The following is a 13,755-nucleotide window of genomic DNA, read 5'->3' as shown; positions in this document are numbered from 1 at the left end:
AGAGCTGCGTGTGCTTAATGTTCTTCCCTCCTGCGGTAAAGCTTAAAAAAAAAAAAAAAAAGGGCATAAATTCAGCGCATCGTCTCACGCCGGTATGAAATAATGTCCTTCCCCTGGCTGATGTCTGCCCAGCCTTCTCCTGCGAGCTTTCCAGGGGAAATGCTGCATGTGTGTGTGGATACCGTCTCGTGCTGCCTGTGTGTTTAAATGCTGTCTTAGTTTGCCACTGTGGAAGCAAAGACTTGTAGGCCACGTTCACCCATTTCACCCATTTCACCCATTTCACCCATTATTTCACCCATTTCACCCAGCCAATTAAGCCATCAGAAGTATGCGAATCTGAAAGGATTTCCCTTTGAAATGCGTCAGGATTGCACCTATTGAAATTCTTGCCGTAGCAGCAGCCACCTTTAAGTGGGATTTTATTCTTTTTGCCCCCAATTTCAGGAGAGGCCGTTTTCAAGTTCTAAGGCCCCTGCCGGTTTCAGGCTGCTTAGGATCGGTGTTTGCATTTTTGCTTGCTGCTGATAGAAAATGAGAGAGCCCTAACCTAAGCCATCCCGAGAAATAGATGCCAAATTGATGAATTAGCTCTAATAATTCCAGTGCGCTGTGCTCTGGGAGGGAGAAAAGATGGGAAGCAAAAGCTGGAGTCGAGGAGAAATTGGCTGTAATATATAGAGTGTAGGATGAAAGGAAGTTTATTTTTATTGAGCAGCTTCCTGTGGTTTTCTCGCAGTGCTGTAAGGACGTTGGAGAAACTTGTCATGATGTTGGCCCCGCAGAATCTGCTTTGTGGACAACCCCGAGCTTGGAGCTGAGGCTTTCAGTCAAACAGCTTTTTATAAGCATAAATAAACGCTTCTTTCCCTCCCTCCTTCATTTTGTCTCGGCCGTTGTCCACGGCATTTAAACGAAAGGGGAGATGCTGCAAGGCGGTCGTTTTCCTCCTAAATTTTTCATGTCTTGTATTGATAAATTGCAGGCTGGAGGTTCAAAGTGCTGGTGAGACCAAGGTAGAGATTTCCCGGCTTCACGGGGTAGCTCTGTGCTATATTTAACCATCTTTTATCAGCGAGCCTCTGAAAAAAGTAGCGTCGTTGTGTAGCATGTTTTGTCTCCTAGCGTAGACCTTGCGTCCGCGTTGATGACCCGTTCCCAAGCAGCGTGAGCGCTCTTTCAGTCTGCCCTAAGTGCCAGGCAACCCCTCGGCTGCTGGTGCGCGGGCCCTGGGTCGCAGTAAGTTGGTGTGGTTTGTGGCTGGGGGGGGTGCAGCCACCGACCCGACTGCAGTTACGAGGTCACCCAGGATGGTGGGAACCTGCCAGGGACTCGTTCTGCGGCGGAGGGTCCAAGTACAGCTGGGATGCGGCCAAGCTCTTCTTACCATGCCGTGTGAAGGCATCCATCGAGGCAGCGGTGTTCCTTGGATCTTCATCCTTCGGAGAAAATTTGAGCGGTACCGGAATACGACTTAGGAACCTAAGAGCATGAACATTTTGAGATTTTTGGCTTAATTTGCAGGTTACGCTGCGAGGGAGGTGGTAGTTGTCAGCAGTGATGTCGTTAGTCGTCATCTTTCTTCTCTTTGTGAGCTCCAGGAGGGATTTTGGTCTGTGCTGAAGCGTTTTGGTGGCGCATATTAATGGAAGCCTAACTGGATGACTTAAGAAATCATGTTTTAGGTGAAATGTAAAAAGTTGGTGATATGACTCTTTATTTATTTTATTTTATGAACTCCATTGCCAGAATATCCTCTCTGGGGAATTGGGCACAATTTAAGGATGGGAGGTGCTTCTGCAGATCCTACCTGTCTGCTAAATGACTTAACTTACAATAACAGTCCTGCAGCTGGCCTGTGACAATTGCCATATTGCCCTCTTTTCGTCAGTTTGCCAGTGTTTTCTCTTTTTAAGTATCATTAATGTTCATAACCAGATAAAAGTATTTTTTTCGGTGTGTTTGGGAATGGAAGGGGTTGGCAGAACTTTTCTGCAGAGCTTATACATGGGACTGAGCGCCAGCGTCCTCCCCAGAGCCTGCAAAGTGGCATCTGCCCGCGTTTTCACTGCTCTCCCGTCGAACACACAAGCATGGGGGGTAATTTAAGGTAATTTTAGGACGCTAACTGATGTCCTTCGCAGTTTGGTCTCGAGCCGTGCAAGTCCTCTTTGTCGGGCTTTGCCGCTTGCGGTCCCAGCTCCGCTCACGGCCTCTCTTCTCCTCCAGGTTTCCCTGCCTGGGTAGAAAGCGAAGCGGCGATGCAGAGAAAAGGCGTTTTGAGGAGGGGGTGTGTGCGGTTTGGCCGGTCCCTTGGTTTCTGCGAGGTGACCCCCAACTTGTAAGCAGATGGCACGAAGGGGTTGCTGTGGGCCAGCCGGCGGCCGCGGGAAATAGTTGTGTGGCCACCCGTGCCGTGAGACAGATGGGTCGATGGCGAAATGCAGAGGGAGGGATGAGGAACGTGCCTAACGCTGAGGACCAAAGCAAAAGTGTTGCACTGGTATTTCTTTTTTTTTTAACACAAAAAAGTTCCTTGTGCTCCAGTAATCGAAGTAATTTGAATTAAGCAATATCGGTTTAGAAGTATCCGTGTAAATATTTTTTTGGCATATTTAACTCTCTACCTGACCTGGCCACCAAAGCTCTTCCAGGCACATTCAGGATGATTTGGCGACTTGCTGGGCGTTTGCAAAAGAACAGGCGGATGAAAAGGAAGTTGAGGAGTGACCCTGGTGCACCTGGCCAGCGTTCGCCAGCAGCAGATTGCCAACGCTTAGAACCTCGCAAGAGCTGTTTGTGAATTCTCGCCGTCATTTTAATGTGCTTTTTATCCTTATGGTTTTGTTACTGTGTTGATGCCGGTTGGTCAGCCAGTGGCTGCTTTTAATCCTGAAAGGCAGGAGGTTGAATGGTGCTGCATCTTCAGATTTACTTAAAAGTTCAGTTAAAAGTGTTTTCTTCATCAATAAAAATGTACAAAGCGCAGTTGTCGGAAAGTGCGCGTTTTAGCTCTGGAGGCGCTTCGTTTCCTATTTCGGGCAGTGTAAACTGATACAGGAGAACTTCATTCCAGAACGAAAGTGCCTCCAAAGATTGTTTAAATATTTTTAACGACGTGATGGTAGCTACCAAAGAAGGTAACATGTGTTTGCGTGTGCATAGAATCACTCAATAATAATAATTATTGGTGTTAGATTGCGGGGTTTTAGTCCATTGTTGATGTGGAGGTTTTTCTTGGGAGAATGTGAATAAGATTGCTTTAGCGTACGTTCAAATTACGTTCAAATTTCTCGTGTCCTGGCAAATTCTCCTAATGGTACTTCCCTTGTAGCTGCATTGCAATAAAATGGGCCTTTTCTGCCTCCTTCGGCGATGCTGAAAGGCTTCCAGGGCCAGCACGTTACAGGGCCAACTGTAAAATTTCAGTGCGTTTTCTTCCAGGTGCAAAGTTTTCCTCCCCTTGTGCACGTGTTGGCAGAAGCAAATTGAAGGTGTGCGGCGGCATGGCAGCTCCCGGGCAAACAGAAGGAGTCTTCTAGGCCCAAGGAAACTTAAATTAGCAGCGGCTGTCTCCTCTTTCATAATCCGCTCGAGGATTTTGTAATGCGAGTCGCATTTTTCGGTGAAATTTTTTGTCTTTTTAATATGCTTCAGTACTGTGACCTGAGCTTTGTTGAGTGAATGGTTGAGCAAACAAGAAGCCCAACTGGCATTTAGTTACCTCTTACCTGGTAAAGAACCAGCTTTTTTGGTTTTTTCATGGTACAATACGTAGTTCTGTTTTAAAAATTTAGCGCTGCCGCACAAAATGGGCCATCATGAATATGTTTTCATTGACTGGTATTTCTGTGATGGTCCGATGGCTTCTGATGAACGATGTAGTTCTTTAGATCTGATTGCAACGACGGGCAGTATCTAACACCAGTGGGCAGAAGTTCACAGAATCACAGAATTGCAAGGGTTGGAAGGGACCTCAGGAGCTCACCCAGTCCAACCCCCCTGCTAAAGCAGGCTCTCCTAGAGCATTCTACACAGGACTTCATCCAGGGGGGCCTTGAATATCTCCAGAGAAGGAGACTCCACAACCTCCCTGGGCAGCCTGTTCCAGTGCTCTGTCACCCTCAAAGTAAAGAAGTTTTTCCTCATATTCAACTGAAACCTCTTATGTTTCAGTTTGCACCCATTGCCCCTTGTCCTGTCGCAGGACACCACTGCAAACAGACTGCTTCCATCCTCGTGACTTCCGCCCTTAAGATATTTGTACGTGTCGATACGGTCCCCTCTCAGCCTTCTCTTCTCCAGGCTGAACAAGCCCAACTCTCTCAGCCTTTCCTCGTAGGGGAGGTGCTCCAGTCCCTTTATCACCCTAGTTGCCCTCCTCTGGACTCTGTGTTGATAGTTGATTGAAGTTGATAGAAGAGCACAAACCAGAGATCCAGCCAGCACCCCACGCTCACCCCCACCCGGGCTTCCTCTTTCCTCCGAGAATATATATTTAAAAAGCGGTTCTTGACAGATAAAAATAACTGCTTGCTCTGGGAACGCTGACTTTTGCTTTTGCTTTTGTCACATGGGACTTCGCGGTCCTTACTTGGGTGTCTTACTGACGTTGCATTATGTGGCGGTGGTAGGGATTCTGGTACGTTTGTGGCTTTTCCAGGAAAATATGTAGAAAAGGCGGATATATAGGGCCTGTATGTCGGTAATATTTTGCAGTGCGGATAGGAAAAGTCCAAAGTTTCCTGATATTATTACAGGAGCCAATTATGTGCTTACAGTAAGTAGAAACTCGCACTGGTTTTCTGTTTGCTTTTCCCCTTTAAATATAAATTTTTGGCTGTATTTCCAATGAAAATATTCTTTTCCCTTCCATCTGTCAGTACATATTTTATATCTTAACAGGATTGTCTGTTACTGTGATGGTAATATCTTAGGAATTTTATTGATGCTACAAAATAGCATCTTTAGTTTGTCATCTTTGCGTCGCAGTGCCAGTGCCTGGTGTGTGATGTGGGCTTCTGCCTAGGCTGGGTCAGTTGTTACAGAATTTCCCTTACGAATCTGCTTCTTGCAGCAGGAGGATTTAGGGGCACTTACTGTAAAAACATAGGTTTAAAGCTTCTCGTAGAGAGGAGGGGGGGCTTGGGAAGCTGAACTCGGGACGTTTTCGAGGGCCGTTGCTAGTGACAAGAGTCTGCAGTAATCTAGGAGGTGCTGAGTTCAGGACTAAGTGAGATATTTTACAATCTCAGGTTGCGCCTGTGGTTACCTGATGGTGTGCAATTAAAGGAATTTTAAAAAAAAAAAATAATTAAGAAATGACTTAATTTTTCTTCGCTGTAGTTACGAGGCCAGCATGAAAGTTGGCGGTCCTGCTTCTGCTAGTTACAAGTATGAGAAGGGGGGTCAGCGGGCAAAATGGGCCGCGTTAAGATCTTGTTCAGAGACGGGAGCGTGGCAGCGTGTCTCTGGGAGACATGGCGCTGTGATAACAGCGGGTAGGAGGGGAATAAAATTAATGAGTCTTCATGTGCTTTTGCAAAGGGCACGCGGGATCCTTGTGAAATCATCTGGTATCTGCACAGGGAATTGAAACAGTACTTTTTTTTTTTTTTTAAAGTTCTGCTCTAGTTCAGGTCCATCAGGGCCTGGATTTCTCCTGGTACAGTTCCAGGTCAGACCGATAACCGTTTGATCCAAAACAGTTGGGCCAATCCGATAACCCCTCGACTGCGTGGATCTACGTGACGTTTTGGGCAGGAACCCAGCTGCGTACCCCGAGCCCTGGAAGAGGGTGAGATGGTTCAGCATGGCTGGAGGGACCTCGGTGGGAGCAGGTGTCTGTTTCTTTGCCTTCTTGCCTGCATGGTTTAGATTTTGTCGCTCCTAGATCCACCACTCTTCCCAGCACCCCCTTGGCATCTCCTCGCCTGCTGCTCCTTGGGGAGCAGGGAAGGGACCGCGGAATTGTTCGGTGCCTCCTGTGAAACCTGAGGTGAGCTGTTTCTCAGAAGCTGTGACCAGACGTATTTCCCGTTCTAAACTGAGTTTAAAAAATGGGTTCCGTTACTGTTCAGAGCAGTGAATTGATTTAAATTCCCAGGTTCATTCTGAGCTGCTGTTCTTTGTGAACTTCGGGAATGTTTTCCATCTGATAACTAACGAACGAGCTCTGTCGCGCAGGGACGCTGCTTCTCCGCACGTGTACGAGTCTGATGTGGATCTCAAGGAGTTATTCTGGTCTGACTGGGGAAAGAAAAGTAGGTGATGAACCATGTCTTCTCTTCAGAAAGTTTCTTTTAGCATTGTTGGGGATTAGTTTAACAAATGTCAGTCATTCCTTTGAAGGCCCTAACATTAATGTTGGGAAGCAACATTCGTGCTTTGAGTAGACCATAGCAAAGTAAATGCATATTGAACAGAAATATTCTGCCTGGAGGGTAATTAGTGAAAATATTTATCTTCCTTAATAACTGTCTCCCTCTTTCTTTCTTTTCCTACAAAGTTCCCGATTTCCACGCTCACTCACTTCATTCTTGTTGCGCTTCCAGAAATTGCTTTGCCACAACATTTGCTACTGGCAATGAACTTAGGAGAACCAGGCAAACAGGGTTAATCGAAAGGTGTTTGGAAGGTGCGTAGTTACAATTTCCCAAGCATACCTCGGTATGTCACCGAGTGGTTTGGATAACAGGGATAACAACAATCAACGTGACTTTATTTTTTTATTACTGGTCCCGAAACGGAATATATGTTGGATGAAATATCTCGGATGATGAAAACCCAGCATCTTCTGTAGTTGACCTATAATGTGCGTTTCCTTACCCTGGTTTCCTGCATCTTATCTTAAAACCACGTTTCTTCCAGTGACTTGTTCTGCTGACGTCTTCCATATGAAACCCTCTTAGTCCCTCTTGCGTGTTAAAAATTATCTTTCTATGATGACTTTCACCCTTCCTTGCTGTTTTGAGGCTGTTTAAATGTGTAGAGGTAGAAAATAGTATTTTAAAATAACCCTAAATGAGGAAAAGTGTTATTTTGGAATTAATTCTGTTCCTCTTTAAGGATCTTCAGGAAGATGTACCCTTGGTTTGGGGAATATGTGTAAGAGCAACACCAGGTTAACGTTGCACTGACGGCATCACGTCGTGTATACAGGCAGACCGAAGAGATGTCTGTCGTACTGTGGTGTAAGTTAAGAGCAGAGGGAGGAATAAAAGCATTGCAGGCACAGAAACATTAAGGTTTTCTGGCTTCATTCTCTTACTTTAGGTGAAAAAAGACTAAATGTGATAATCACAGAATCGTTTGGGTTGGAAAAGCCTTTTTAGCTCCCCCAGCCCAACCGCTCCTCTACCCCTGCCATCCCACCCCCAAACCCTGGCCCTCAGCACCGCCTCTGCCTGGCTGTTAAATCCCCCCAGGGCTGGGGACTCGACCCCTTCCCTGGGCAGCCCCTTCCAGTGCTTGGCAGCCCTTTTGGAGAAGGAATTTTTCCCGATGTCCAACCTAACCCTGCCCTGGCACAACTTGAGGCCGTTTCCCCTTGTCCCATCGCCTGCCACCAGGGAGAAGAGGCCGACCCCCACCTCGCTACAGCCTCCTGGCAGGCAGTTGGAGGGAGCGATGAGGTCTTCACACTGATACTAAAAGCCATGTGCGTTGGAAATGGTGGTGATTAAATTATGCATCAGTATAATAGTGGCATTTTTGTTCTAAGTCCTCTGAAGTGTGATTCCACTCCGAAAACTTAGTTAATAAAATCTGTATGCGTTGAGCTGTCCTATTTCTTATCCCAATTATAATGTTAGAAAACTCAGTTACAGTTAAAGTCTAGAACGTGTTTTTTCCTTAAGTGCCAGGTTTGCAAACTAAGTCTGTGGTCTGAAATTCAAGCTGTGTCTTTTCTTGTTAATCACTGGTGAGTTAGTGGGGAAAATCAGTAGGACAAATACCATTCTCTGTTGCCTTATTATTTCTAAATTATGGGCTTGCCTTTTTTTTTTTTTTAAGCAGCCATGAAATACCGTTGCCAGACTGAGTGGCGGAACTGAGGACGTATTTCATCACGTGGTTTGCAGTTTAAATGTATGCAGAGTGAGAGAACAGGGGAAATAAATATCAGCATGGTTTCTGTAGGAGGAGTACGAAATATAAATCTTTTTGTTGGTGAAACCACACTGTGTAGTTAGAAAATACCAAAGAGTTTATCTCCTGTAAGAAAACGTCGGTTTAAATTAAAACCACTTTTAATCCCAGCCTGTGATTGGTTTTGGATATTTCTAGCCAAATGAGCTGGCAGGGAGAAGAGGTCTTAGGTCCTGAGCACCTCACAGTCCAGACTGACTCAGGCGCGTGAGTTGTGTGTTGGTGTCTTGGTGTGTTGGTGTCTTGGTGTGTTACAAGAATATAGTTACATCAGCAATGGATTCGTCGTGACGTTCTTCGGTGCTGTGAAAACTGGGTTTGATCGCTAGGGAATAAGTGTGTCACCTCTCCCAAGGTGCTTTCTGCTGTGTCTTACCGTGAGTTTGCCTCGGGACGTGGGCTCTGGTTTGGTTGACCTAAGATGAAACAAAACTATTTGCGATGAAGGCGTGCCGCTCCAGCATCGCCCCGCCTTCACGAGAAGAGGAATTTTGTTGTGTTTTCCTGCCAAAACAACAAGCAAAAGTTTGAGTGATCTAAGCTGCTCTGGTCAGTTCAGATTTTGTCGTGAATATCGTAACTACTTTTATGCTTTTTAAACGTCCGCGTGCTGGGGAGTTGAATGGGGCAGGTATGAAACTCATCTCCTCCTGCCTTTTAAACATTTTCTGTAACACCTGACGCTATCCAGTGAGGAGGAATCTTGTCTGAAGATGACTGAAGGATGTCTTGCATGTCCAAACTGTATTTTTTTTATTTGTTTGTATCAGTTTAGTCCATCTGTACTTATGACTTGCCATTTCACATGTGGTTTTTTTCAGGTCTGCTGTACCGCTCCGCGTTTGTGCAGGGATACTTCTGATGTGCGGAATTGCGGGGCACGCACGCTCTGAGGCCTCGCGGTCGCTGGGGGAGTGTCGTCCTGAATTTAGATGGGACCAGCAAAAGCAATCTGTGGCTTCTCTATCAGTTGGCAGGTTGTGTTCAGGGGCAGATGTTTACCTGGCAGCCGGGAAGATGCTCTGCTTGGGTTTGCGCTCGCCCCTCACCGTAGCACAGCGTTTGAGTTCGAAGGGTTTTTATCCTGCAGCCTGTGCCCTGTTTGTAATCTGGGGACCGCTTATTCCTGGTGATGTTTTGGGGGTTTTTGAGGCTTAACTGGGTAGTGCGGTTTGGTGGCAGGCAGGACTCGGGTTGGTATTGCGGCACGTCAGTTCATGCAGAGCCCGGTGACCCTAGGGTGGAAAAGAGTGCGTGATTTAAAAAAAAATTGTGGATACCGTTTTAATCTGTAGTTTTCTGAAAGCAGCGGTTTTGAGGGCGTTTTTGAAAGTTGTCCAAAACGTTATTTCCAACCTTAAACATCTTTTACAACACCGATTGCTCTGTCCTGGCGTATCTTTCTCAGCTGCAGGACTGCAGGAGCGACTCCTTACTGTGTTTGTGCCGTTTGGCTAACGGGGAATGGTGGTAATCGGTGCCTTTACGCCAGGGACCCGTCACCCGAAGGTGCCATAGCTCTGCTCCCCTGGATTCCTGAGCTGTTGTCATGGCTTGGAGTGCCTTAATGTGAAGCTGCACCGGCAAACTGCTCGATTCTCAGCACAAGAAGGACGTGGAAATGTTGGAGCAGGTCCAGAGGAGGGCCACAAAAATGATCCGGGGGCTGGAGCACCTCTCCTATGAGGACAGGCTGAGGGAGTTGGGCTTGTTCAGCCTGGAGAAGAGAAGGCTGTGGGGAGACCTGATTGCGGCCTTTCAGTACCTAAAGGGGGCCCATAGGAAAGATGGGGAAAATCTTTTTAGTAGGGCCAGCTGTGACAAGACAAGGGGTAATGGTTTTAAACTAAACCAGGGTAGGTTTAGACTGGATCTAAGGAAGAAGTTCTTTACAATGAGGGTAGTGAAACACTGGAACAGGTTGCCCAGAGAGGTGGTGGAGGCCCCATCCCTGGGAACATTCCAGGCCAGGTTGGACGGGGCTGTGAGCAACCTGATCTGGTTAGCGGTGTCCCTGCTCCTGCAGGGGGGTTGGACTAGATGACTTCTAGGGGTCCCTTCCAACCCAAAACATTCTACGATTCTACAATTCTATGATTGCCAGATCTGCATCAGGTGGTCACGTATGATTCTATGATTCTATGATTCTATGATTGCCAGATCTGCATCAGGCGGTCACACCAGCATCTATCTCCTGACCAGGTTCTTACTCAAACTCGCATGTGCGGCCGTGTGGGTGCCCTTACGAGGCACGACTGCTAGCCCAGCGGCTGGTCACCCCTATGGCTCTTCTCGCCTTTGCTCTGCTGGCTTTTCTGGCTGAGGCTGGCGGCGTCGGATGCAGCCTTGCAATTAGGAAGGGAAAATGAGCGGTGGGTTGGTTTGTTTCTTTGCTTTTTAAAATATTTCTTAGAAGAATTCAGTGTCATCTGAAAAGAAGGCAACTCTGTTGTGCTGTTTTTGCCTTTGGACTTCTATGGCCTAATAAAGAAGTCTTGAATGGACGCTAGCAGCCCGTGTTTTCCCATTTTTTATGGGAAGAAATGAAAATGATCTTTTCTCTGGCAGTTTCTGTGAGGAAGTGAAATAATGAAATAGCGGCGTCTCCTCCCCGCTCTGCACAGAAACTGGGGAAATGCAGTTGAGCAATTAGGAGAAGAAAGGGGGTTTAGATAGGCTGAATTTTTAAACTTTACAAAAGAAAAAAAGAAAACTTTGGAACTGAAGTCTTCACAAGTTACCTGAGCGGCTACAAGTGTTGCTTGAATAATTATGCATCTTCTTGGGCTGGGACGACCTGATCAGGAACGTGAGGTAAATTGGGGGGGGAAAAAAGTTGATTTTTTGCCTGCATTATTGAAGAATTTAAGCTTAATTTTTAGAATAAAATCTTCTAGATTACTAAGAGCTAATTGCCCTGTGAAACAGAAAGGCTCTGACGTGACGGAGACGATTACATTGGATTCCTGGTGGTCATATAAATGTGTTTTAGCTTTTCTTTTCCTGAGCTTGGCGGCTTGGTGGGTGGTTGTTTCTGGAAACTTGGCTTTACGAATTCTGCCCTTCAGTCCGGCTTGTTTTGCTTTTTTTTTTTTATTCATAACTTTTTGAGAGGAAGATTTGTGTGCTTGGTGGGAGAAGAGGTACCTATTAAAGACCTGAATGGCAGGGATTAATAACCTGAAAACAGGGGTCGTTTCTCAAAGGGAAACGCCAGACCTGACCATTTTAGATCAGGTTGAAGGTGTGTGAATTACCTTCTGCTGTCAGTATGACCTGGGCTTTACCCATGAAAATAAACTATTCATTTCAAAGTCATTAACAGAAACTCTTCATGATTGAACTGCGGAGAGTGTTCGTTTGACAGCAAAGCGATTCCAGTAACAAATTAGTTGTGAAATAACCTTGGTCTGCATTTTGCAGTTTGTAAAACCATACTTATACTTGTACATTATTTAAATTTTGAGGGTGAGAACCCCCCTATTTACCTTTCCATCTGCCTCCACAATTGATAGCAAAAAAAGATAGGAACTTTTTTTTTTCCCCCTGCCATCTCCTGCTGCTGTAGATGAGTACAGAGGGTAATCTTCCCCTGCCCTGCCCTCCCAGATTAATTCCTGATAAATGTCTTTTTTTTCTCGCTTTGCCGATCAACTTGTAATTTGAAAGACGTCTTCATGTCCGGGAAGATCACTCCGTCATTTCTTTTGCCTCTCGGACTGCTTGTACGGCTTTTTTTCAGATGTACTCTGTAACCTCACTTTCTTCCTCCTTTTTGACCAGGCGAAAACTGCCCGTGCTGTAGAAGGGTGCTGCTTAGCCCAGCGTTGTCTCCTTAACCTGTTGTTAAAGTTGTGATTCCTGTACGTTTGTTGCACAGTTACTGCCTTGGGCAACAGAAAACTCCTCCCGACCTACCCGAAGTGGCGAGGTGTTTGGAACAGGCTCTCCGGAGGTCGGCGATCGCGTTCTGACGATCGATCCAATTGCTGAACCTTTTGTCACATCAGTGAATAGGCATTTTTTTCCTTTTATTGCTGTTTAGCAGCCTTTAGTTGTCTTACCTACAGGTGTGACGTAATAGTATAAATCCCATTTTTATGTGAGTAAACCCATCTGTTCCAAGACTTTCTCTAGATTTTAAAGGTTTAATGCTTTGACTATGTTGGTATAGTCATTAGCAGTGTGATTTTTATTTTTTTTTTTTCTTTTATTGATATAGTTTATTCAACTCGCCTAGCACAAACGGAGCAGTACCGCCATATCGCTGCTTTTGAAGAAGCCTAAGACATTTCTTCTTCGGAAGAAGTAAGCGGCATCGGTATCGCTCCACCCACAGCAGTGAGTGTTGTGGTTTTTGTGATTTGTTCTGGTGAACTCGTGTGCTAGGAGTAGTTCCAGGCACTGCATAGATTTATATAGAGAAAAAATTAAGAGTAACAATGAGGCAAGCAAACAGAACGGCTCCTTTTTCATAAATTCTTGAATCGCTCAGTAAGCAGATGTCGGGTTTTTGTAGCCGTCTACAGTTTGTGACACTTGCACTCCGCCATATAAACTACTGTAATGCCATAAACAGTAATTTAATTTTGCTGAAGGATTAAATAGGAGCGATGAAATCCTAAGTAGGAGATCCACTAAAAAACCCAGGGTTTTAAAGAGTAATTCTTTTAGCTGAGGAGAGACGATAGAAAATGTGAATGTGCTACTTCACATTTTCCCCCCCCTAATACGGAAAACCTCCTTCAGTAGGTTTGAATCTTACTCTTGCATAGGGTACAAGGTCGCAAGTCTTTATAACAGGTTGGTCAATCAGACTTAAATGGCTAAATTTTAATCTGCTAAGCTTATTAGAGCAACAACGCTTGTATCGCTGTAGTTAAGGTTGTCACAAGTTTCAGTGCAACATCTCTGTTGGGCGTTAACGGCGGATGTCACGTCAGTTCAGACGTGAATTTAGCAGAGAAGTTGTGCTGTCCCAGATTTCATTTATTTAAAAGCTGTGTTTTGGTTTTATTTTGGTTTTTTAAGCTCATATTTAAGAGAATTTAATGAAGGTTTTAGTGTCACCGGCTTTCACTGTTGGAGACCAATTTTCTGTTCCAAAGGCAAATGAATTTGGCCGTAGTAAGATTCTTTTTTTTTGTGGGAGAAAGTTGCATACGTTTGGCGTTAATCCCCTGGATGCTAGGTTAGCTGTACGTCAGGATTTACATGTTAAACTGGAATGTTTTTATGGGTAGGAGATTTCTCATAGGACCTGTAGTGAAAGGCCACGGACTGGACAGCAAAATTTAGCTAAAAGGCTTCTGCGCGGTGATGTAAAAAAAATGAGCACCACCAGAACACTCATTCTTGGATGCTTTAATGAAATAGTAAATGTTAGTGCTTCAATTAATAGGTTAAAAATTACTGTTTCGAGACAGCTAGAAGAGTGTTCGTGACGAGTGCTTTAAAATAGTAGCAGCCTCCCAAGCTCACTTGTAGCCCGTTTGCTTTACCTTCCGCCTTTGCACATCGTTTTTCCAGTACTCGTTCGTTTTGCAAGTGATGTGAGCAAGTAAGGACGTGAAAATGAATGCTTGGGAGTTTCTGATTTGCCTG

General features: G+C 45.3%; 1 protein-coding gene across 2 annotated transcripts in view; it reads left to right on the top strand.

Annotated features, from left to right (window-relative positions):
- The first annotated feature begins 5,575 nt into the window (after positions 1–5,575).
- Positions 5,576–13,755, top strand: part of DNAJC5 (DnaJ heat shock protein family (Hsp40) member C5) — a 24,958-nt gene continuing 16,778 nt past the window's right edge. Inside the window, exon 1 of one of the 2 annotated variants that reach the window (XM_035890363.1) lies at positions 5,576–6,263. The gene's annotated coding sequence lies outside the window, so the exon portion shown is untranslated. The remainder of the gene's footprint in view (positions 6,264–13,755) is intronic. The other variant, XM_009634783.2, reaches the window with a different exon arrangement.

Source organism: Egretta garzetta, unplaced genomic scaffold (genome assembly GCF_000687185.1).
Source record: "Egretta garzetta isolate BGI_Z169 unplaced genomic scaffold, ASM68718v1 scaffold223, whole genome shotgun sequence".
In the NCBI taxonomy this organism is placed as follows: domain Eukaryota; kingdom Metazoa; phylum Chordata; class Aves; order Pelecaniformes; family Ardeidae; genus Egretta; species Egretta garzetta.
Note: the sequence above shows the minus strand (reverse complement) of the source record. Positions and strands in the feature narration are given on the sequence as shown.